We start from the raw sequence: 24078 nt of genomic DNA on the forward strand, positions 1-24078 counted from the left end.
AGCTCGAGGTGGAGGTGGTTGTTGAGGTGGGGGAGGAGCTCGAGGTGGGGGTGGTTGTTGAGGTGGGAGAGGAGCTTGAGGTGGAGGTGGTTGTTGAGGTGGGGGAGGAGCTCGAGGTGAAGGTAATGGTTGAGGTGGGGGAGGAACCCGAGGTGGAGGTGGTTGTTGAGGTGGGGGAGGAGCTCGAGGTGGAGGTGGTTGTTGAGGTGGGAGAGGAGCTTGAGGTGGAGGTGGTTGTTGAGGTGGGGAGGAGCTCGAGGTGGAGGTGGTTGTTGAGGTTGGGGAGGAACTCGAGGTGGAGGTGGTTGTTGAGGTGGGGGAGGAGCTCGAGGTAGAGGTGGTTGTTGAGGTGGGGGAGGAACTCGAGGTGGAGGTGGTTGTTGAGGTGTGGGGGGAGCTCGAGGTGGAAGTGGTTCTCAAGGTGGGAGAGGTTCTTGAGGAGGGACTGGTGCTGGGATGAGTCTAATCCTATCCTCTATTTTTTCTCTTCTTCCTACTGGACTTGTTTTCTTTGTGTCTAGTTTCCTTTGTTGTCAGATGAGACTTTCCATTTTCACACATCCACACCTTCATTTAAGCCTAGTTTTATGCTCTCATTTTCTTTCATTCCAAATACCAACTCCTTTGTCTTTTGTACTGGACCTCACACCATGTGCCCTTGCCTATTCGTCCGCTTTATGCCAAAAGTATAATGAACTCCAGTTTCTGACCCCTTGCAGTTTTGACAAAGAGTTGTGTTGATTTTGAAACATTGTCTTTGTTTCTTTTTCCACAGCTGCTGCCAGGCCTGTTGAGTTCTCTCCTGAACTGTCTGTGTGTGTTTCAGTTTTTCTGCAGCCACAGTATGTTCCCTTTATTTGCTCATCTGCCTGTATGTTTAGGAGGCAGAAGAATGAGGATACTTTATGGCCTAGCCCAATCTGCCGATACTGGAAATGTTTCTGTTTGATGTGAGCAAAGTGTCCCAGACCATACATTTAATTCATTTATTTGCAACATTAACAAACAGAGGCCATTCACTCCTTTACACCAATAACAGCCCTTTGACGAGCTATTGAATTACAATCCCTCCTCCCCTGCACTATCCCTAGAGTCCTGAAAGGTTTCTTTTAAAGTACATTCACAATTTCCTTTTGAATGTTACTTTCAATCTGCTGTCAGTCAGTGCACAATAGGTCATAACAACTTAAAATAATTCTCATCGGTTTGCAGCTTTTTTTCTTCAATTGCAGCAACTCTCCTGTCTGGTGAAAATATTTCACCCTCTACAGTCTGCAAACTCTTGCTCGCTAGGTCTGGCTCACTCTTTTCCAAACCATGCTTTTGCCTCTCCCAAAATATCACCCCACTTTTTGCATTTAATCTTGCTGGAAACCGTTTAATTTTCAGGTTCTTGTATCCATAGGCTTGCCTGACCATTGAATTTGATGGATTTTGAACAATGTTAAAAACAAGCAGGAATGGTAGAAAGGTTGTGTGAAGATTTGTAGCTCGCGTGCTGGTTGTCGTGGTTGTGGGTATGTTTGCCGAGCTGGGAAGTTGATTTGCAGATGTTCCGTCCCCTATCTGGGTGATATCTTCAATGCTTTAGAGCCTCCTTGTGAAGCGCTGTTGTACTGTCTCTTCTGGAATGTATTTGGTTCCGTTCCTGCTGCTTCCAGTTGCCGATTCCAGTTGTTCATTGTGGCTAGGTAAATGTGCTTGTTGATAGTGCCATGGATGAGTGCCATGCTTCTAGAAATTCTCTGGCTATCCTATCTTTATCATTGTCACCAGTCAAATTTGTAGTTCCTGTATGGCTACTGGGGACAGCTGGTCATGGCGTTTAGTGGCTAGTTTGTGTTCGTGGATGTGGATTGCCTGTTCGTCCTAGATAATGTTTTGTGCAGTCTTTGCATGGGATATTGTAAATTACATTAGTCTTGCACATGATTGGTATAGGGCCTTTTGTTCTGGTGAGTTGTTGGCTGAGTGTGGCTGTCTGTATATGGGCAGTTATGAATCCCAGTGGGCGGAGAGGTCTGGCTGTCAGTTCCAAGGTGTACTGCAGCATGGCTAGTGAGTTAGGTCATGGCATGGCATCATCGTGATGCTTGTCTGTTAGGCATCTGCGGATGAAATTGGGGGTCTAACCGTTTTTGGCAAATTTTACTCTGTAAAGGTTTTCTTCTTCTTCCCTTCATAGGTCAGGAGTGTTGCAGTGTGTTGAAGCCCTTTTGAACAAGGTCCTAATGCAGCTTCTCTTGTGTGTGTTTGAGTGGTTGCTGTTGTAATTCAAGACTTGGTCAGTTTGGGTGGCTGTCCTGTACACTTTTGTGGTGTATTGACCACACTGTTCTTTGTACCATCACATCCAGGAATGGGAGTTGATAGTTGGTTTCCTTCTCTCTCATAAATCTGATCCCTGTGAGTATGGTGTTGATGATCCAGTGTGTGTTTTCAATTTCCATTCCTTAATGATAACAGAAGTGTCGTCTACATATCTGATCCATAGCTTGGGTTGGATTTGTGGTAGGGCTGGTTGTTCCAATCTTTGCATTATAGCTTCTGCTAAGAGCCCAGAGATGATTGAGCTCAAAAATAAGTGTTCCATTGTTCTGTTCAAATATTTAGTTGTTGATTGTGAAGTGTGTTGTGAAGCACAGGTCTAGTAGTTTGAGCATGCAGTCCTTGTTGATAGTTCTCCGTCGTGTTGTCCTTCCTGATTGTCCAGGAGATTGGTTATTGTCTGTGTGGCTAGAGTTTTGTCAACTGGTGACCAATGCCATTACATCAAATGAGACAATTGCATCGTCTTTGTCTATGTTTATGTTCTTGATGTTGTCTCAGAATTCTTGTGGTGATTGTATGAGGTGTTTGGATCCACTGATAAGCGTTTTAGGTTTTGTTGGAGTTCTTTTGCCACGTTATGCAATGGCCTGCCTGGCACTACCACAATGGGTCTAAGTGGTATGTCTGGTTTGTGTACTTTGGGTAATCCATAAAATCTTGGGGTGTTCTTGCTTTTTGGTTTCATCCTTTGTAGGAAGCAAAACAACCGCAGATGCTGGAATCCAAAGTAGTCAGGCAGGAGTCTGGAAGAACACAGAGAGCCAGGCAGCATCAGGAGGTAGGGAAGTCGACGTTTCAGGTCCTGAAGGAGGATAACACCTGAAATGTCAACTTCTGCACCTTCTGATGCTGCCTGGCTTGCTGTGTTCTTCCATCCTCCTGCCTGTCTACTTCATCCTTTGTAGGTCAGTCCTGGTTATAATTAATTTGTTTGAAGGTTCTGTAGTGTGTTGTTTATTCTATTGGTTAGCTGTGACATGGGGTCAAATTCCACTGTAGGTAGATGTCGGCATGTGCAAGTAGTTTCTCTGCTTTCTGAATATATTCAGTCTTGTCCACGATAACCATCATTCTGCCCTTGTCCGTTGGTGCTATGATTATGTTTTTGTCATTTATGTGTGTTTTTCGGGCTTCTCTGTCTTTGGTGTTGAGGTTGTGCGTTTGTCTTTTCTTTGTTAGTAAGGGGACAAAAGCTTGTCTGACTGTTTGCTGTGTCTCTTCAGTTAGTCCTTTAGTTCTGAGCGTACATTCTAATGCAGCTAGGAAGTCTGTTGTTTTTGTGGTTGTGGTTGTGGTTGAGTCTCTTGGCTAGTACTGCTTTATCTGTGTCTGTGAGCTGTTTGTTGGAGAGGTTTCTAACACAGGTGTCTGTCATGTTTTCTTTTCTGCTATTGTTTGGCCCAGCCACTTTGTCTTGTAATGCTGTTCTCTTGCTGTATGTGGTTCCATTCTGTCCGATGGTGATGACCTGTTCAATTGTCACAGCCCACTTCTGATTAGTTGTTTGTGAAATTAGCGATATTTGACATGCAATTACTTGTCTGTACCTGTGAAGTCTATTGTGTGCATCTGTAATCATAACCTGGATCATCCTGAGACTATTTTGTCTGACTGTTACCCTAGATTGTGGGTAGTTGATTGGTGATCTGTACCTGGCACAGGATGGTAGTATTTGATTCCTTTGGCATCCATATAGGAATTGAAGTAGTTCATAGGTAGCCTTTAGGCAGTTGGCACAGGATTCCCATTTTCTCACTTGTCTTAGTGTCTTTCGCCCGTAGGGTCCAAGTTTTGTGTAAAGATTTGTGGCTCGCGTGCCAGTTGTTGTGGTTGTGGGTATGTTTGCCGAGCTGGGAAGTTGATTTGTAGATGTTTTACTCGCCTGCCTAGGTGACATCATCAGTGCTGTGGAGCCTCCAGTGAAGAGCTGCTGTACTGTCTCTTCAGGAATTGATTTGGCTCCGTTCCTGTTGCCTGTTCCAGTTGTTCATTATAGTGGCCAGTATATTGGGTCTAGGTCAATGTGCTTGTTGATAGAGTCCATGGATGAGTGCCATGCTTCTAGAATTTCTCTGGCTGTCCTCTGTTTAGCTTGTCCTATGATCGTTGTGTTGTCCCAGTCAAATTTGTGGTCCTTACCATTTGAGTGTATGGCTACTGGGGACAGCTGGTCGTGGCATTTAGTGGCTAGTTGGTGTTCGTAAATGCAGATTTCTAGTTGTCTGCCTGTTTGCCCTATAGGATGTTTCATGCCGCCTTTGCATGGAATCTTATAAATTACGTCAGTCTTGCACATGATGGGTATAGGGTCTTTTGTTCTGGTGAGTCATCGGCAGATGCCTAACAGACAAACATCACGATGAGGCCATGCCACAACCTAACTCACTAGCCACTCTACTGTACATAAAAAACGTCTCGGAACTGACAGCCAGACCTCTCTGCCCACTGGGATTCATGACAGCCCATAAACTGACAGCCACACTCAGACAACAACTCACCAGAACAAAAGGCCCTATACCCATCATGTATAAGACTAACGTAATTTGCAAGATGCCATGCAAAGACTGCATGAAACATTATATAGGACAAACAGGCAGACAACTTGTAATCTGCATCCACAAACACCAACTAGCCACGAAACACCATGTGTCCCCAGTAGCCATACACACAGATGACAAGGACCACAAATTCGACTGGGACAACACAACAATCATAGGACAAGCTAAACATAGGACAGCCAGAAAACCTCTAGAAGCATGGCACTCTTCCACTGATTCTATCAACAAGCACATAGACCTAGACCCAATATACCAGTCACTACAGCAAACAACCGGAACTGGCAACCGAAAGCAGCAGGAACGGAACCAAATCAATTCCAGAAGAGACAGTACAACAGTGTTCCACAGGAGCTCCAACACACTGGAGATGTCACCTAGACAGGGGGGGATGAAACATCTGCAAACCAACTTTTCAGCTTGGCGAACATACCCATAACCACCACGGTAATGGTAGCAAATCATCCCCAGTCTCATTTTATTGCTTGAACAATTAAGAAACTGCAAGTTTTTGATTTTATTTTCACTGAATAAAGCACATTTTTAGAGCAGTAATTTCACAAAGAAATGCCCCTTTAAAGTGCATTTTTTAAAAGGACACATGACAGTCCAAATGCTGATCCATAACTAGGTAAAAGTGGCCTGTGCACAATAAAAGAGATTTTGAAGAAAACTAAACGGATATGAGAATTGCAGGCAGTGCAAAGTAAATGAGACATATGTTACCTAAATTGCATTTCTCTGTAACTGCCACTTATAATACCATTTAATCTGAGTAAAGCATCGAGTGCTTCATAATTTTATATTACAGCCCATTGCGCTGCATCATTTTTCAGCTTTATTGTTTTGCGGTCCAATATCACAGGATTATACTGATCCACTATTTGAATTGTAAAAAAATTGGAAAATCTTTACATGAGGTAAAGCCCAATTAGCCAGTGAAAGCTAGATTCCGCTGGGCCCTGTTAACAACCTCTCACATCAAAATACATATTATATGGGCGACAATTAACAAAGATGAAAATCGATCCAACACACAGTAAAATGAAAGGAGAATAAAAAGTAAAACATTATGTACAAATACTGTAAATCTGCAGGCTTCTTCGCTAACATGGCTCAGATAATAAAGGTCCTTCCCATCAGGAAGGTCCCAGATTTATTTTCTGGTCTGTGGTGAAATATTGAGGCTGTAAAATTCTGATGCATATTTGTGGGTGCTGCTTCAGGTCCAAAATTTCATTTTGGTGAGATCATTAGTGCAGATACTGGGAACATCGGACAGGAAAATGCAGAGAAGGCAGTATTTAATGTAATTCTAGCAAAGCTGTTTTTGACTTCGCACTATAGCTAAAGCCTTAATCTCCCTCAGCTGAACACAAGCTCAACAGCAGTATGGAACCCCATCAGTGCTGTTTAAATAGATTATCAATTACTTTGAGTTTAACTGCTGATGAATTTTGCTATTGCTGAGTTAGTACAATTGTTTCATTATTTAAGTTTTCTGAAGCATAAAGGGTCTGATGAGACATTGCTGAAGGGTTGCTTTTGGCTTTGAATGTTTGGCTTGGATCACTTGCTCCCGATCCCTGGTGCCATAATTTCTATTCCTTGACCTGAATCATGCCATGAAGAATGAGCTGATGTGTGATGGAGGGAGCCAAATTCTTAGAAGAGTGAGACAGAGGAGGAGGAGAAGTGCCCTCAGTGGAACATCCTCGATATTTGGAGAATAATGTTCCTACCTTGACCTAAGCATGATACAGCACATAGAACATTTCTACTTCACAGGGAGATTCTCGTTGAAATCTGACAGCTATTGCAGGCAGATGCTCAATGTATACCAGAGCAAGGATGGTACTGCCAATGGCTGCAAAAATGCCCATAATCATGAATGCTTGAGCAGAGGACCACCCTAACATCTCAAAATGTTCACAGATCTTTGTTGTATAAGAAAGATGACTGCTACACTCCATTTGAGGAAAGGGGAATACATGACGTGCTACCTTTCCCGAGAGTAGCAGGCAAAATATGCACACAGCTTAGTGAAGATGATGACTTCCCTAAGATTAGGTTGCCAATGACTGCACGCAAGGGGCTCTGTGGCAATACATCTGAATTCAAAGATGTACCACAACCACAAAGGGATTCACGTCTTCAATGTGCATCTGCTGTGAGGCCATCCTCCACAGATTGCATTTGTCAATACCAGGTTTCCTGGCAGCAATCTCAATGCTTTTGTTTTGCACCAGTCCCCTGTATCATCAGCTTTTCAGCCACTGCAGGAAATCAAAGAGAGGCTGCTAGTCAGCTGACCCTGGGCTCATGTCCCTAGTTGACAATGCAGGAACAGTTGGTTATATAACTGGAGCCAGACAAAGTGACATCAAGCAGATCATTATGGTTTTAAGCAATATTTCTGTTTCCTGGATCCCTTTTGGCAACATTGTGCTGATCAGATGTCAGATTTAACATGGCATCTTGTGCCTTTAACAATGTCACTAGCTTGAGAGCACAGCCCTTATGATCAGGACTCTGCTGGACAGCTGAAGAGGATGAGGCCAAGGATAAAGAAGAGAAGAAGGGGAATGGAGCAAACTACCACGCATCCTATTTCTGGGCAGGCTGCTTGTTATCAAGTCCGTTGACTGTGATATCTAAGAACGCACCTTCAATTTCCCATTCCCCAGCAATAACTATTAGAAAACATTATATGTCAATTTCATAATATGCAATATTCCATTCAGAAGTCAAGTATTGACCCAGAACATTACTTTAGCATGTATCTTCTGTGTTACCTGGTCTAGTGATCCCACACAGTGTTAACTCAATCTCTGCATCATGGCTGGTAGAAGGCTGCTGATGTTCATGGAGGGGATTGAACAGCAGTCCTGGATCAAGATGGTCCAGCTTTGAGCTGCCACCATCTTAGCAGGAGCAGACTAGGCTGCCTGGTGGACAGGCAACATCATGGGCACTGCAAGAATGACAGCTGGAAGCATCACTATTTTCAGCCTAAGAGTGGTGGGAAGTTTGTGCTCTAGATGGTCACTGCTATTTGCTCAGAAATTGCAGAAATCTGCTGGAGTGCAGGTTGTTGGATTGCTGAGACAGTCTGCAATCCCTTTGGCCAATAGTGTCCAAGCTGTGATGGCAGATGTTTATGCCTGCACAGCACTGTGCTGTACTCGCCTGACTTCACTATGAGCTCTCAATTTAGTGCAGAGTTCATTCAATTTATGCAGCAATAGAAACTGAGATATTGACTCTCAGAGATGACGTCGTGCTTGGATGCATGGGTGCAGTAATGGAGTAGGCCATGATTCTTTTGCTAGATACAATGGACTAAAAGCTATGCATTAACCTACTGTACAATTTGTGTTGGACTCCTCTGTGCTTTTTGACAGTAACCAAATTTCAGACAGGCCATATCATGGAGTCATAGGGATGTACAGCACAGAGACAGACTCTTCGGTCCAACTTGTCCATGCTGACCAGATATCGTAAACTGATGTAGTCTCATTTTCTAGCGTTTTGCCCATATACCTATAAATCCTCCTATTTATGTACCCATCTCGATGCCTTTTAAATGTTGTAATTGTACTAGCCTCCACTACTTTCTCTGGCAGCTCATTCCATACACAGACTGTGTTATGTGTGAAACGTTGCCCCTTATGTCACTTTTATATCTTTCCCCTCTCACCCTAAACTTATGCCCTCCCGTTTTGGACTTCCCTCCTTTGGGGAAAAAGCCCTTAGCTATTTACTCTATCCATGCCCCTCATAATTTTATAAACCTCTATAAAGTCACCCCTCAGTCTCCAGGGTAAATAGCCACAGTCTATTCAGCCTTTCCCTACAGCTCAAATCCTCCAAGCTCAGCAACATCCTTGTAAATCTTTTCTGAATGCTTTCAAGTTTAACAACATCTTTCCTATTGTAGGGAGGCCAGATTTGAACATCGTATTCTAAAAGTGTCCTACCCAATGTCCTGTACAGCCGCAACATGATGCTCCAAATTCTATATGCTATTTATGTGTGAATTTGTTGGCACTTACCTTGTACAGTGCCCCATTCAAGTCATCCTCTGAGACCCCTGTAGCAGATTGAGGGTGTGACCTTGCTATCTAGTGTGCTGACATTACCCTTATTTCTGGCTACAGTTTACTCACAGCTCCTGTCTCACTGTGCAGATCTCCCCTCTAAAGTACCCTTTAAAGTAGAGCCAGTGTCAGTATCTGAACTGGTGGCTGTCAGCATTACAGTGAGGAGCAATGCGTCTTCCTTTAACTCTAACTGTCCTGCCACTATGGCCTGGTGAGGTAGCAATGCTCAAATATCTGAAAGGGAAGTAACAAAATGGCAGGTGTTGCCCATCTCTGGGAGACAACGTTATATACATAGACAAAGATACAGCGGAGACACTTAGAGCTCTATAAAACGCAATTAATATTTTATATACTTTTAAAAAAGCACACTTTTAACTACTGGAGTTATCTTAATCTTTCACTGTCATAATTTCTGTAACTAAACGCTATTACCCAGGAGAGTTGACAGCTGGCCAGGCTGAAACTCTGTTTGACATCTTTACCACGCCTCCTCATGTAGGGTACTTCTTACAGCGTGAATCTTCAAAGTGCTGCTGAATAAAGGGAATTCTTCATGCTCTTTGTACACAAGTCTTTGTGCCCAGTGTGTGCCTTATTTTGAGTTATCCGTACACGTGAGGAATCCTGAATGTTTTGTCCAAATGTATGCCTTATTTGGTAGAGATAGCAGTTACTGATTTCCTGCTGTTTAACTCTTATCGGACCTGTGTGACCCAGCGTAGTTCCATTCACATAACAACCCATTATTCAGTTTTTTATCAGTTCCTGTTATCTTTAGCCTTATCCCACATCTCCCCCCTTTTTATCCAAAGATTTATCTGAGGATCATGCCTACTGGGTTTGCTATATCCTCCAGGGCATATCCAGACAGTGGTGAGCATTACCTCCTTACAGCGATGTGTTCTCAATAACACACATGAAAGAAGCTGCACACATGAAAGAAGTGAAACTATCACTGTATTCTAACAGATGAAAGGCTTAACAGGCAATCAATTCTTCAATGTATAATTTCAGTTACATCACACTGCAAATTTTTGCTATAAATTCTGTGTTACGATCGAGCCCTCCACAATCAGCTGATGAAGGAGCGTCGCTCCGAAAGCTAGTGTGCTTCCAATTAAACCTGTTGGACTATAACCTGGTGTTGTGTGATTTTTAACTTTGTTCACCCCAGTCCAACACCGGCATCTCCGAATCATTCTCAATAAAGCATTACTTCAGTTGTTGTATCTCAAATGCCAATTAGATCACTGTACTTATCAAAACAATAGTCATAAGCGTCAACAAAGTTAGAAAGCAGTTTTGCTCCACAGTAAATTTGTTGTCATAACCTTTTCATATCTTGTAAAATACACATAATCTCAATGCAAATGACAATTGAATGAATAGTAAGAATACTGTAAACTAGTTATGTTTACATTATTCCTACTCTATGATAAGCAAAAATCACAAACCCTCTTCCGTATGAGCTATCCTTTGGTATCTGAGAGCAATCTCCTTTATCAGTTCCTTCCATTTCTTAATAGTCAAAATAAGACTATCACTACAACAGGTACAACAAATTATGGTACAACAATCATATGAGACACAATTCTGATACATGGATCGACCTGAGTGTTTAGTTCCCAATTCCAAATTTTACTCCAGAAACTTGGAGCCTGCAAGTCTCTCTTTGCCTGTTCTACGTGAGTTTTAATCTCCTTCTCATGTGTAGCCCATTTATGGATAACTTCCTTTGCCCCAAAAATGATCTTCACCCAGTCTGCTGTGAAGTATGGAATAGGTGGAAGCTCTGTAGGTACGAATTGGTGTAAATCATCGTCCGTATCATTTGGGTGGGTGGGCAGAGTGATGTCCAGTTTCTCATCGGGTTCTGGCTTCAGCAAAATTTGGCAACTAATGGTTAAATTGAAGAGATATCGCTGATAGCCACATTTTGTTTCCATCTAAGGATTAATTTTGTCATAGACTATGTAACAGACAATTCTGCTTTCTTGGTCAATAGGGCAAAGATTGGAAAGTAGGTTTTGAACTGCACAGATACAGGCCATGGCAACACAAAAACCTACATTTCTTCCCAACACACGACCTTTGCCATGACATTTGTTCAAACATGTAATATGCATCTCTTACAATCTATCAACGTTATCACCTTCCATTCATAAAAAATATCAGTCGAAGTATTCATCACAGAAGGGACCCTCATTCCAAGAAAACGACAATAATCGTATTCCATGATCTCATAATGATTCTTCTTCCTACAAAACAAATGTAGTTTCAGCTTTATATGCAGTCAATCTGATTTTATTCCTTTTGAAGCTAATTGCCTTCACCTCCTTCAGCCAATTCATGTTCAGCAAGGACTGGTTCCAGCTGTCCACCCCTTCCCATCATCCATTTTGGTTGGAGGGTGAATGTTTCATCCATTTGTTCCCCTTTTTTTTCTTCATTTTCATTTCCATTCGTGAGCCTGAGGAGTCCACCTGACTCCTAAGTGGTTGGGAGATAACGGTGCATCTGCCGAATCTCCATTTTGTTGAGGTTGCTCTGGCCCTATGATTCTGGTCCCCCTGACCTGGGTCCAAAACCAGTCCCTCTCCAAGTTTCCAGAAATGAACTGCAGCATTAAATAAGAAAAGATTCTGGATAAGAAACAAATGGGACTGCAGAAGAGGCTAAGTCATCTATTTCTGCTTCGAGTTCATATGTTTGCACTTCACAGTTCCAGGCGGGATACCTCAAACTGTTTAGCTCCTGGGTGAGGAGGCATGAACTATATCTTATTGATTATTCACCCACTGTTTAGTTGGTCACAATAACGTTAAATATAAAAGAATCTCTACCTCCCAGTTCCAAATGAACTTAGGTTTTAAAAGGAGCTAATTTAACCAGGCTTTTCTGAATTAACAAAACTAGTCAGTTCACTCATTATTAAACAGGATATAGGAACGAAGCACATAGCTTGCAACGAAGAGGTGAATCCAAAAAGATAAATGTTAACAGAAGGTCTTATGTTCAGTCTCTGAATTGTTTGTAAAGAGTGGATAGCTGAAAGCAGCAGTGGCTGCAACTTGCAGTGGATATTTGCAGTGGTCTTGAAGCTATATAGTTGATTTCAACTTTCTTGGCTTTACAGCTTCTTTTAGCCAAATCCTTTCAGCAGTGGCTAACTTGCAGCAGTCTGAGTGAGGGAGAGTATTCTCCCTTTCCTTAATTGCAATGCAAGGGCATTTGAATGATCATTCCCAGGGCTGTGACCTTCACAACATGCTAGTCCAATACTAGGACATCAAGCCACGAATGACACAGAGAAGAATTGAACCTTCATTTTAACACCTATTCCTGTGTATTCTTGAAAGGTAAAAGCATCTCTCGCCACAATTGCTATCTCTTTTTACCATCTTGTTCACAGTCTGGAATACTACAAGTTTGTAGTGCAGTTTTTTTCCTTTTGAAGTTTCTTTGACACCTTGTCATATGTGACATTCCAAAGTCTTCCTCTCACTCTCTCTCTTTTTCTCTCTCAGATAGCCACAGTGGCTCAGTGGTTAGCACCGCTGCCTCACCGCACCAAGGTCCCAGGTTTGATTTCAGCCTCGGGTGACTGTCAGTGTGGATTTTACACATTCTCCCTGTGTCTGTGTGGGTTTGCTCTCACAGTCCAAAGATGTGCAGCTCAGTTGAATTGGCCATGCTAAATTACCCATAGTGTCAAGTGCATTAGTCAGAGGAAAATGGGTCTGGGTGGGTTACTCTTTGGAGGATCAGTGTGGACTTGTTGGGCTGAAGGGCCTGTTTCCACACTGTAGAGAATCTAATCTAGATAGCCACTAAATTTATATCTACACTTAACCTTTGCTTATATGTCCTTTCTAAAAACAATTTGCATGTCACAATTGAAGTTTGATACGATCGTAAGTGATTTGGGATTTTGAGGCTTCACTGCTTTGAACCAACAGTGCTACATATGTTTGCAAGCTTGGTGGAGCTACTAATCCCACTGTGGATAGAGAACTTTTCACTCTTCCCAAACAACTCCTTCACCAAGGCCTTCGGGGTTGTTTGAAGACTACATGGGAGAGTGCCCTGTTTTGCCATGTTCACTCTTTTTGCACAACTGTCTTCCTCAGTTCCATCCAGCGCCGGCTGTGGCTAGAATGTACCTCCCCTTTAAGAAATTCAGGCTGGCTTTAAGTGATACTAACCTTACATGAGCCTGATCCCACTGTTCAGACACATGCAGACTCTCAGCATTGTGTTTAGCAGTGGACTACAAATAGAAATCAATTACATGCGCAGACAACATGAGGTCTGCATTGAAAGTGTGTGAGTGAATTCCATAACTCTGCCAGTTTTTAGAGACAAATGTAATTCAGTCAGGATGATATGAGAGCTCAATAACTGGGTTCAGGAAGTTTGGATGAGGGATTGGGGCTTAAGGAAAGACAGCTCCCTGCTCTGATTGTTATCCCATGTCCCCAATGGATCAATGTCTGAATAAATTTAAGTCTGTCAATGATTGGGAATATCTGTCATTCCATCTTGGACAGATGAAGATTCGCTCTCTGCATTCGGATGAGAAATGATTACTTAAGCAAACTATTTGAGCACTATCAGCAGTGGGTGGAATCCTTCCCCAACATGGACCAATCCCTTCAGGAGTGGAGACAAGAAACGTGAGAACAACAAAGAAAAGAGGCTCCTACTGAGTATTTGTGTTTCTATTTTTAGAACTGTACACAAAATAAATTGCTTTGAAATTTGTCCTATTGTATGTGAAAAGGCACAAGCTGAGAAGACACCAGTGGTGCATGCAGGAAATAATTAGGGTTACTTTCAAAACTCCATAGTCCTTTGAGTGTTCAGAGGATTATGTTAAGAGAGTTGAATCACTGAACCATAAAACCTTTTAACCGACTTCACTGTTTAATAAGATCATGGCTATTTCTTATTTCAACTCCTCCTTGCATTTTTGACTCCATATCCCTTAACGCCCTTGGTTAGCACGAATTTATTGATCTCAGATTTAAAATAACTAATTCAGCTTGTGAAGGTATTGTCGCTCTGGTAGTGTCCTATCTCTGAGCCAGAAGCTCTGAGTTCAAGTTCCACCCCAGGATTTGGTGGTCAATGAAGGAATGTTTCTAACATAGGTGTAAATGCTTCAAAAATATGCTAAAGACAGGCAGTGAGAATGGGAGGGGTTTCTGCTCAGCAATGCGATGGAGAGAAAGTTGCAGCTTCTATAATCACCTTTTCAAAACTCCTGACAACAAGATACCTGTAAAAGCCCATGGTGCCATGGCAACTCAGGCTCCATTGTTTGGATAGTTGGCATGGAACAGATTGGTGTCAACAACCTAGGCTTCAATCCCTGGCTCTCGGGCAGCTTTGGGACCATGCAAAATCCCTACAATGCGGAAAGTGGCTGTTCGACTCATCAAGTCTGCACCAACCCTCAAAAAAGCTTTCTACCCAAAACCCCAGCCACATAGACCTGCATTTACCATGGCTAATGCACCTAGTCTGCACAGCTCTGGACTCGACGGGGCAATTTAATGTGGCCAATTCATCTAACTTACGCATCTTTGGACTGTGGGAGGAAACTGGAGCACCTGGAGGAAACCCACACAGACACAGGGAGAATGTACAAACTCCACACAAATGCCCGAGGGTGGAATCAAACCTATGTACCTGGTGCTGAGAGGCAGCAATGCTAACCACTGCTCTACCATGCTTCCCCCAATGGCTCTTTCCATTCAAGAGTTGGAGGTCACAACCTGGTGGGTTGGACCTGCCTTTGTGCATGTCTCCTGGTGTGGGTCTGGATTTAATGATAGCCCTGCCAGTGGAACATATTTCATGGAATAGATTCACAGAATCCTTACAGTGTAGAAGCAGGTCATTCAGCCCATCAACTCCACACTGACCCTATCCCTGTAACCCTGCATAACAGACAGTCATCCAAGGCTGAGATCAAACCCGGGCCACTGGTGCTGTGAGGCAGTGCTCCAAGGAGTGGAATAACCACTGAACCACTGTGCTGCTCCTCTGTAACACTATCAATGCATTTCAAAATCTTAAAAATGGAATCACAACTTAACCTTCCTCAGGTGAATAAATAGTAAGCTCTTCTCGTTATTCAACTCCTTGGAGTACTGTTAACATTCTGGTGAGTGTGTACTGCACTGTGTTTTCAGTTACAGAGTCATAGAGTCATCGAGATGTACAGCACGGAAATAGACTCTTTGTCCAACCCATCCATGCTGACCAGACATTCTAACCTAATCTAGTCCCATTTGCCAGCACTTGGCCCATATCCCTCTAAACCCTTCCTATTCATATACCCATCCAGATGTCTTTTAAATGCTGTAATTGTACTAGCCTCCACCACTTCCTCTGGCAGCTCATTCCATACAAGCACCACCTTCTGTATGAAAACGTTGCCCCTTAGGTCCCTTTTAAAATTTTCCCGTCTCACCTTAAACCTTTGCTCTCTAGTTCTGGACTCCCCCACCCCAGGGAAAAGACTTTGTCTATTTGTCCTATCCATGCCCCTCATGATTTTATAATCCTCTATAAGGTCACCCCTCAGCCTCCGACACTCCAGGGAAAACAGCCCCAGCCTATTCAGCCTCTCCCAATAGCTCAAACCCTCCAACACTGGCAACATCCTTGTAAATCTTTTCTGAACCCTTTCAAGTTTCAAAACATCCTTCTGATTGAAGGGAGACCAGAATTGCATGCAATATTCCAAAAGTAGCTGAACCAATGTCTTATATAGCTGCAACATGACCTCTCAACTCCTGTACTCAATATTCTGACCAATAAAGGAAAGTATATTAAACACCTTCTTCACTATCCTATCTACCTGCAACTCTATTTTCAAGGAAATATGAACCTGCACTCCAAGGTCCCCTGGACCTTACCATTAAGTGTGTAAGTCCTGCTCTGATTTGCTTTTCCAAAATGCAGCACCTCACACTTATCTAAATTAAACGTCATCTGCTACTCCTCAGCCCATTGGCCCATCTGATCAAGATCCCATTGTACTCTGAGGTAACCTTCTTCGCTGTCCACTACACCTCCAATTTTGGTGTCAGCTGCAAATTTACTAACTATACCTCCTATGTTCACATCCAAATCATTTATACAAATGATAAAAATTAATGGACCCAGCACCAATCCTTGTGGCACTCCATAGTCTCAGGCCTCCACCCTGAAAAGCAACACCGCACCACCACCCTCTGTCTTTTACCTTTGAGCCAGTTCTGTATCCAAATGGCTAGTTCTCCCTGTGTTCCATGAGATCTAACCTTGCTAATCAGTCTCCCATGGGACTTACTGAAGTCCAAATAGATCATGTCTACCACTCTGACCTCATCAATCGCCTTTGTTACTTATTCAAAAGACTCAATCAAGTTTGTGAGACATGATTTCCCACGCACAAAGCCATGTTGACTATCCTTAATTGATCCTTGCCTTTCCAAGTACATGTACATCCTATCCCTTAGGATTCCCTCAAACAACTTGCCCACCACTGACATCTGGTTCACTGGTCTATAGTTCCCTGGCTTGTCCTTACTACCCTTCTTAAAGAGTGGCACCACGTTAGCCAACTTCCAGTCTTCCGGCACCTCACCTGTGACTATCGATGATACAAATATCTCAGCAAGGGGCCCAGCAATCACTTCTCTAGCTTCCCACAGAGTTCTAGGGTACACCTGTTCAGTCTCGGGGATTTATCCATCTTTATGCATTTCAAGACATCTAGCACGTCCTCCTCTCTAATATGGACATTTTTCAAGTTGTCACCATCTATTTCCCTATATTCTGTATTTCCATGTCCTTTTCCACAGTAAACACTGATGCAAAATACTTGTTAAGTATCACCCCCATCTCCTGCGGCTCCACGCGTGGGCTGCATTGCTGATCTTTGAGGAGCCCTATTCTCTCCCTGCTTACCCTTTTGTCCTTAACTTATATGTAAGATCCCTTTGAATTCTCCTTAACTCTATTTGCCAAAGATTTCTCATGTCCCCTTTTTGCCCTCCTGATTTCCTTTTTAAGTATACTCCTACTGCCTTTATATTCTTCTAAGGATTCAATCTATCCTGTCTATACCTGAGATATGCTTCCTTTTTCTGAACCAAACCCTCAATTTCTCTAGTCATCCAGCATTCCTGCACCTACCAGCCTTGCCTTTCACCCTAACAGGAATATACTGTCTCTGGACTCTCGTTATCTCATTTCTGAAGGCTTTCCATTTTCCAGCCATCCCTTTACTTGCGAACATCTGCTCCAAACAGTTTTTGAAAGCTCTTGCCTAATACCATCAAAATTGGTCTTTGTCCAATTTAGAATTCGACTTTTAGATCTGGTCTATCCTTTTCCATTACTATTTTAAAACAAATGGAATTATGACCGCTGGCCCCAAAGTGCTCCCTCACTGAGCAGCCACCTGCCCTGCTTATTTCCCAAGATTAGGCCAAGTTTTGCTCCTTCTATCGTCAATACATCTACGTACTGAATCAGAAAACTTTCTTGTACACACTTAACAAATTCCTCTCCATTTAAACCTTTAATACTATGGCACTCCCAGTCTATGTTTGAAAAGTTAAAATCACCTACCATAACCATTGTATTATTCTTACAGATAACTGAAATCTCCGTAAAATTTGTTTCTCAATTTCCCTCTGACTATTAGAAGGTCTATAATATAATCCCAATAAGGTGATCATCCGTTTCTTGTTTCTCAGTTCCACCCAAATAACTTCCCTGAATGTATTCCCAGGAATATCCTCCCTCAGCACAGCTGTAATGCTATCCCTTATCAGAAACACCACTCCCCCTCCTCTCTTCCCTCCATCCCTACCTTCTATCCTTCCTGTAGCATTTGTATCCTGGAACATTAAGCTGCCACTCCTGTTCATACCTGTAATTGCTGTGATATCCCAGTCCCATGTTCCTAACCATGCCCTGAATTCATCTACCTTCCCTGTTAGTTGTCTTGCATTGAAGTGAATGCAGTTTAATTTATCAGTCCAACCGAATTTGCTGCTTTGTCCCTGCCTGCCCTGATTTTGACTCATTCGTGTTCCCAACTGTACCAGTCTCAGATTGATCTCTTTCCTTCCCTACATTTCCCCCACCTTAGTAGTTTAAATCTTCCCGAGCAGCTCTCGCAAATCTCCCTGCTAGCATTTTAGTCCCCTTCCAATTCAGGTGCAATCCGTCCTTCTTGTACAGATCACTTCTACCCCAGAAGAGATTCCAATGATCCAAAAATGTGAACTCTTCTTCTTTCCACCAGCTCTTCAGCCCTGCATTCATCTGCTCTATCCTCCTACTCCTCCCCTCCCTAGCTTGTAGCACCAGGAGTAACCCAGATACAATTATCCTCAAGGACGTCCTTTTTAAATTCCTGCCTAATTTCTATATTCTCCCTTCAGAATCTCATCCTTTTCCTTTCTATGTCATTAGTTCTAATGTGTACAATGACCTCCTGCTGGTCCCTCTCCCCTTTGAGAACATTCTGCCCCGTCACCGAGATATCCTTGATCTTGGCACCAGGGAGGCAACACACCATTCTGATTTTCCGCTGCTGGCCACAGAAATGTCTGTCTGTGCCTCTGACTAGAGAGTCGCTGAACACAATCAAACCCTCGGAACCTGACTTCCCTCATTACATTACAGCCAGTCTGGGTATCAGAAACTTGGCTGTTTGTGCTACATTCCCCTGAGAGTCCATCACCCCGTACATTTTCCAAAACAGCATACTTGTTTGAAATGGGGATAGCCACAGAAGACTCCTGCACTACCTACCTCTCTCTCCTAACTTTCCTGGAGTTAACCCATCTACCTGACTGTATCTGCGACTTTTCTCCCTTCCTATAACTGACATCCATCACAGCCCCAGCTCTTGTAAATTCCTCATTGCCTCTCACTGTCAATCCAACAAATCCATGCGAACTGATAGGATTCACATTGTATACTTTCCAAAATTCATTGCCCAAAACTGCTCAATCTCTCCTAGATGTAGGTCATCTAAGACTGTATATAGTAGTCTGGAGCTGCCTTGTACCATTCCTGACATTTGCCCTGGACATGTCAGGCGGGGAATATGCATGCCTGGCTTTGAGGACAGAGTCCTGGAGGTCCTTCAGGACAGTGGTGCACTGGCACTCTTCACCCAGAAGCAGCACAGAGGCCATGAGTCTCTGCCAATTGAAGGAATGCCAATTGAAAGGTCAATGGTGTTCCCCACTCTGCCAGTGTAAGTGCTCCCACTTTCTCTCCAAGATCTCACACTCACTCTATCTCTGCTACTATGCCCAGCTCCCACCAAGTCTCATGCTCCATCACTCTCACTATTGCCTGCAACGTCTTCTCTCATTCACTGTCATCCCCCCTAAAGCCTGACACTGTGACCTCCAGTGCCATCCGCTGGCATTGCCATCCACTTTCACCTCCCTTAAAACCTGCTTCTCTCACATTGCCGGGGGAAAAGAGCTCATCATAGGCTGAAAGAGTCATTCGACTCCTCATCCTTTTTGAGGATCCTGACTCTGACTGCCCTGAGCAGGCTCTGGACTGGTATCAGAGGCTGCCCTTGCCTTACTCTGCTGGAATCTCCGAGTGAAGGCTCTCCCTCTTGATTTGATTGATACTTGCTAGCGACCAGGACAAGCTTGCTGGCATTATGTCTTTGCTAAACAGTACAGCAAGACAGAAATAAAATGAACCTAGTCTATCTTGCTGAGAGGGCAAAGCCAAAGCAAGACAACGTAAGGCAGGGATGCGGTGAGCAACCAGGTAAGCTCAGAGTGAGTAAATCCAATGAAAGCAAGTAAGGAACTCAGTCCATGAGCTGGGTGCATGTCCCTGAGCGCAGTGTCCTCACAGCAGCATTATAAAGGGAGTTGCCAGTACAGCGCACAATATAACATTGAAATACAGAGGTGACCTGTAAGCGAATGAAAGATGTGCCATGAGGATTCATAGATGTCTGTGGACATGGAGTGCATGTGGGCAGTGCCCATGGAGCATGCCATGAGACATCACTGCCCAGTTTCCTACATGGATCATTTCTAGTAAGCAGCGAACTGAATATGCCAGTTGCATATTTCAGTTCCCTTGTTGAATTTTCCTGACATCTAGTGGGTTTGGTGAATTGGAAGGATAGGAGTGTGGATATTAGTGAGGTGCGTTTCGGTGCTTAAAATGTGTTTAAAGCACATTAATCCCCATTAGTTGGCATCTCATCACTGCCAAGCGGGAATCACAACATTTTAGTTGTGAAAAGCATGAAAAGATGGAATGCAATGATTACTGCCCCACATCTTGCCATTGGCCACATTGCACAGGTTTTGTTGTACAGACATTAAGACAAACCAAGGTTAGAATTTAAAAAAGAGTATAAATGTTGGTTTAAATTGAGTTCACATTTTGATTGAGGAATATTTTCTCTCTCTCTCTCTCTCCATGCTTCTGTTTGGTGCCCCCCTTTCACCAGAGACAATTCTTGGGCACTGTATGTCTCTCCTGCTTGGTTCCCTCTCTCACTATAGCCACTCACTGCTGAAGGTCCCTTACGTTTATCTCTCTGTAGTGCTAGTTCTCCACAATCATATATCAGCTGTAGAATCAGCCTACCAGGAAGAGAAATCAAAATTTACTTGATAGTACTCCTGTAAAGTGAGTCAGGGTGTTTTTCTCAATTTAAAACACTACACATATGTAAGTTTGTTATTCTTTTGACCTCATGCATGTATCAATGATTTCTTTTGTCATTTTACGCTACCATTTATGTAGAAACTGATGGAACAAGGTTGTTTTTTCATTCAGACTTTTATTTCTGCAACAAATTATAAAATAACTGGTACAAGTTTTAACATTGAGATTGCACCTAGAATTGAAAAGAAAGGAAACAAAACGGGAATAGTCATAACACAGGAAGGATATTCCAGCGTGACACCTCAAATCTAACACTGAGATCCTCAAACTGGGTCACTGCACTCTGCAATCCTGAGAAGAGTAAAAATAAATGTGATTACATACAGAATTTAATCTCTTGCAATTATGAAACCAAATTATAATTCAATTCTGATCTACAATATAATTTGTCACAAAATTGAGCCTAACTGTATGATTCAGATTATAATTAATTGATCTGTGCCTTACAGTTGAGTGATTTTCAATTGATCTTATTCATTCCATGGTCAAATCATATAATGTACTGTAGCTAGATATTTTAGCTGCAACCTGTTAAAAAAATCAGGAATAAGATATTCAGCAATATTGATAAAATATTCTACATTCGTCCTCTGAGGCCTGTACATGTAGGATTGGTAATTAACTAAGAATGACTTAGACAATACCTTTAAAATCCTTAGGGAGCTGATGGCCTAGTGGTATTATTGCTGTACTATTCATCCAGAAGCCCAAGTAACGCTCTGGGGACCTGGGTTTGAATCCTGCCATGACAGTTGGTGGGATTGGATTTGTTAAAAGTCTAATGAAAGCCATAGTAAATTGTTGGGAAAAGCCCATCTGGTTTACTAATGTCCTTTAGGGAAGGAAATTGCCATCCTTACCCTGTCTGATCTACATGTGACTCCAGACCCTTAGCAATGTAGTTCACTCTTAACTGCCCTGTAGGCAATAAATGCCCTCATCTCATGAATGAATTTTGAAAAGAGAACTGTACAAGAGCCTATTAATCAGGTGTCTTACACTGTCCTGCATCATCGTAACAATTATATTTATTTTGAACAATTCAGTTATTTATCCAATTAGTTAAATATGAAACATTGCAGAAATTTAAAAAGGAGGTCCTCGAGAGTAGTAATATCTGGATTGCTCCTGATGCTATGAGCTAGTGAGGGCAGGAATAGGATAGAGCAGATGAATGCATGGCTGAGGAGCTGGTGTATGGGGGAAAGATTCACATTTTTGGATCATTGAAATCTCAAAGGACAGATTGCACCTAAATTGGAAGGGGACTAATATACTGGCAGGGAGATTTGCTAGAGCTGCTCGGAGGATTTAAGCTAGTAAGATGACCCTATAATACTAAATACAATTAAAGCTTGGAATATAATGCGGCACCCGCACCAACGGTTGGGTTGGTTGGTGCGGGTGTCCCAGAGGTGTTCTCTGAAACGTTCCGCAAGTAGGCGGCCTGTCTCCCCAATATAGAGGAGACCACTTCGGGTGCAGCAGCGGATGCAATAAATGATGTGTGTGGAGGTGCAGGTGAATTTGCGATGGATATGGAAGGATCCCTTGAGGTCTTGGAGGGAGGTGAGGGGGGTGGTGTGGGCGCAAGTTTTGCATTTCTTGCGGTTGCAGGGGAAGGTGCCGGGAGTGGAGGTTGGGTTGGTGGGCAGTTTGGACCTGATGAGGGAGTCGCAAAGGACACAGGCCGCCTACTTGCGGAACGTTTCAGAGAACACCTCTGGGACACCCACACCAACCAACCCAACCGTCCCGTGACTGAACACTTTAACTCCCCCTCCCATTCCACCAAGGACATGCAGGTCCTTGGCCTCCTCGACATTGGGGAACGTTTCAGATGCCTGGAGGAAGAGTGCCTCATCTTCCGCCTAGGAACCCTCCAACCACAAGCGATGAATGCAGATTTCTCCAGCTTCCTCATTTCCCTTGCCCCCCACCTTATCTCAGTCCCAACCCTCGGACTCAGCACCGCCTTCTTGACCTGCAATCTTCTTCCCGACCTCTCTGCCCCCACCCCGTCTCTGGCCTATAACCCTCACCTTAACCTCCTTCCACCTATCGCATTCCCAATGCCCCTCCCCCAAGTCCCTCCTCCCTATCTTTTATCTTAGCCTGGCACACCCTCCTCATTCCTGAAGAAGGGCTTATGCCCGAAACATCGATTCTCCTACTCCTTGGATGCTGCCTGACCTGCTACACTTTTCCAGCAACACATTTTTCAGCTCTGATCTCCAGCATCTGCAGTCCTCGCTTTCTCCTAGAGAATAGGATCCCTCAAAGATCAGCAAGGCGGCCTTTGTGTGGAGTCGCAGAAAATGGGGGAGATGCTAAATGAGTATTTTGCATCAGTATTTACTGTAGAAAAGGATATGGAAGATATAGAATGTAGGGAAATAGATGGTGACATCTTGCAAAATGTCCATATTACAGAGGAGGAAGTGCTGGGTGTCTTGAAACACATAAAAGAGGATAAATCCCCAGGACCTGATCAGGTGTACCCGAGAACTCTGCGGGAAGCTAGAGAAATGAATGCTGGGCCTCTTGCTAAGATATTTGTATCATCGATAGTCACAGGTGAGGTGCCGGAAGACTGGAGGTTGGCTAACATGGTGCCACTGTTTAAGAAGGGTGGTAAGGACAAGCCAAGGAACTGTAGACGGGTGAGCCTGACGTTGGTAGTAGGCAACTTGTTGGAGGGAATCCTGATGGACAGGATGTGCATGTATTTGGAAAGGCAAGGACGGATTAGGGATAGTCAACATGGTTTTGTGCGTGGGAAATCATGTTTTACAAACTTGGTTGAGTTTTTTGAGGAAGTAACAAAGAGGATTGATGAGTGCAGAGCAGTAGATGTGATCCATATGGACTTCAGTAAGGCGTTCGACATGGTTCCCCATGGGAGACTGATTAGCAAGGTTAGATCTCATGGAATACAGGGAGAACTAGCCATTTGGATATAGAACTGGCTCAAAGGTAGAAGACAGAGGGTGGTGGTGGAGGGTTGTTTTTCAGACTGGAGGCCTGTGACCAGTGGAGTGCCACAAGGATCGGTGCTGGGCCCTCTACTTTTTGTCATTTACATAAATGATTTGGGTGCGAGCATAAGACGTACAGTTGGTAAGTTTGCAAATGACACCAAAACTGGAGGTGTAGTGGACAGCGAAGAGGGTTACCTCAGATTACAACAGGATCTTGACCAGATGAGCCAATGGGCTGAGAAATGGCAGATGGAGTTTAATTCAGATAAATGTGAGGTGCTGCATTTTGGGAAAGCAAATCTTGGCATGACTTATACACATAATGGTAAGGTCCTAGGGAGTGTTGCTGAACAAAGAGACCTTGGAGTG

Source organism: Chiloscyllium plagiosum, unplaced genomic scaffold, assembly GCF_037043375.1.
Source record: "Chiloscyllium plagiosum isolate Xiang-an unplaced genomic scaffold, Cpla_swu_hap1 HiC_scaffold_5, whole genome shotgun sequence".
Classification (NCBI taxonomy): domain Eukaryota; kingdom Metazoa; phylum Chordata; class Chondrichthyes; order Orectolobiformes; family Hemiscylliidae; genus Chiloscyllium; species Chiloscyllium plagiosum.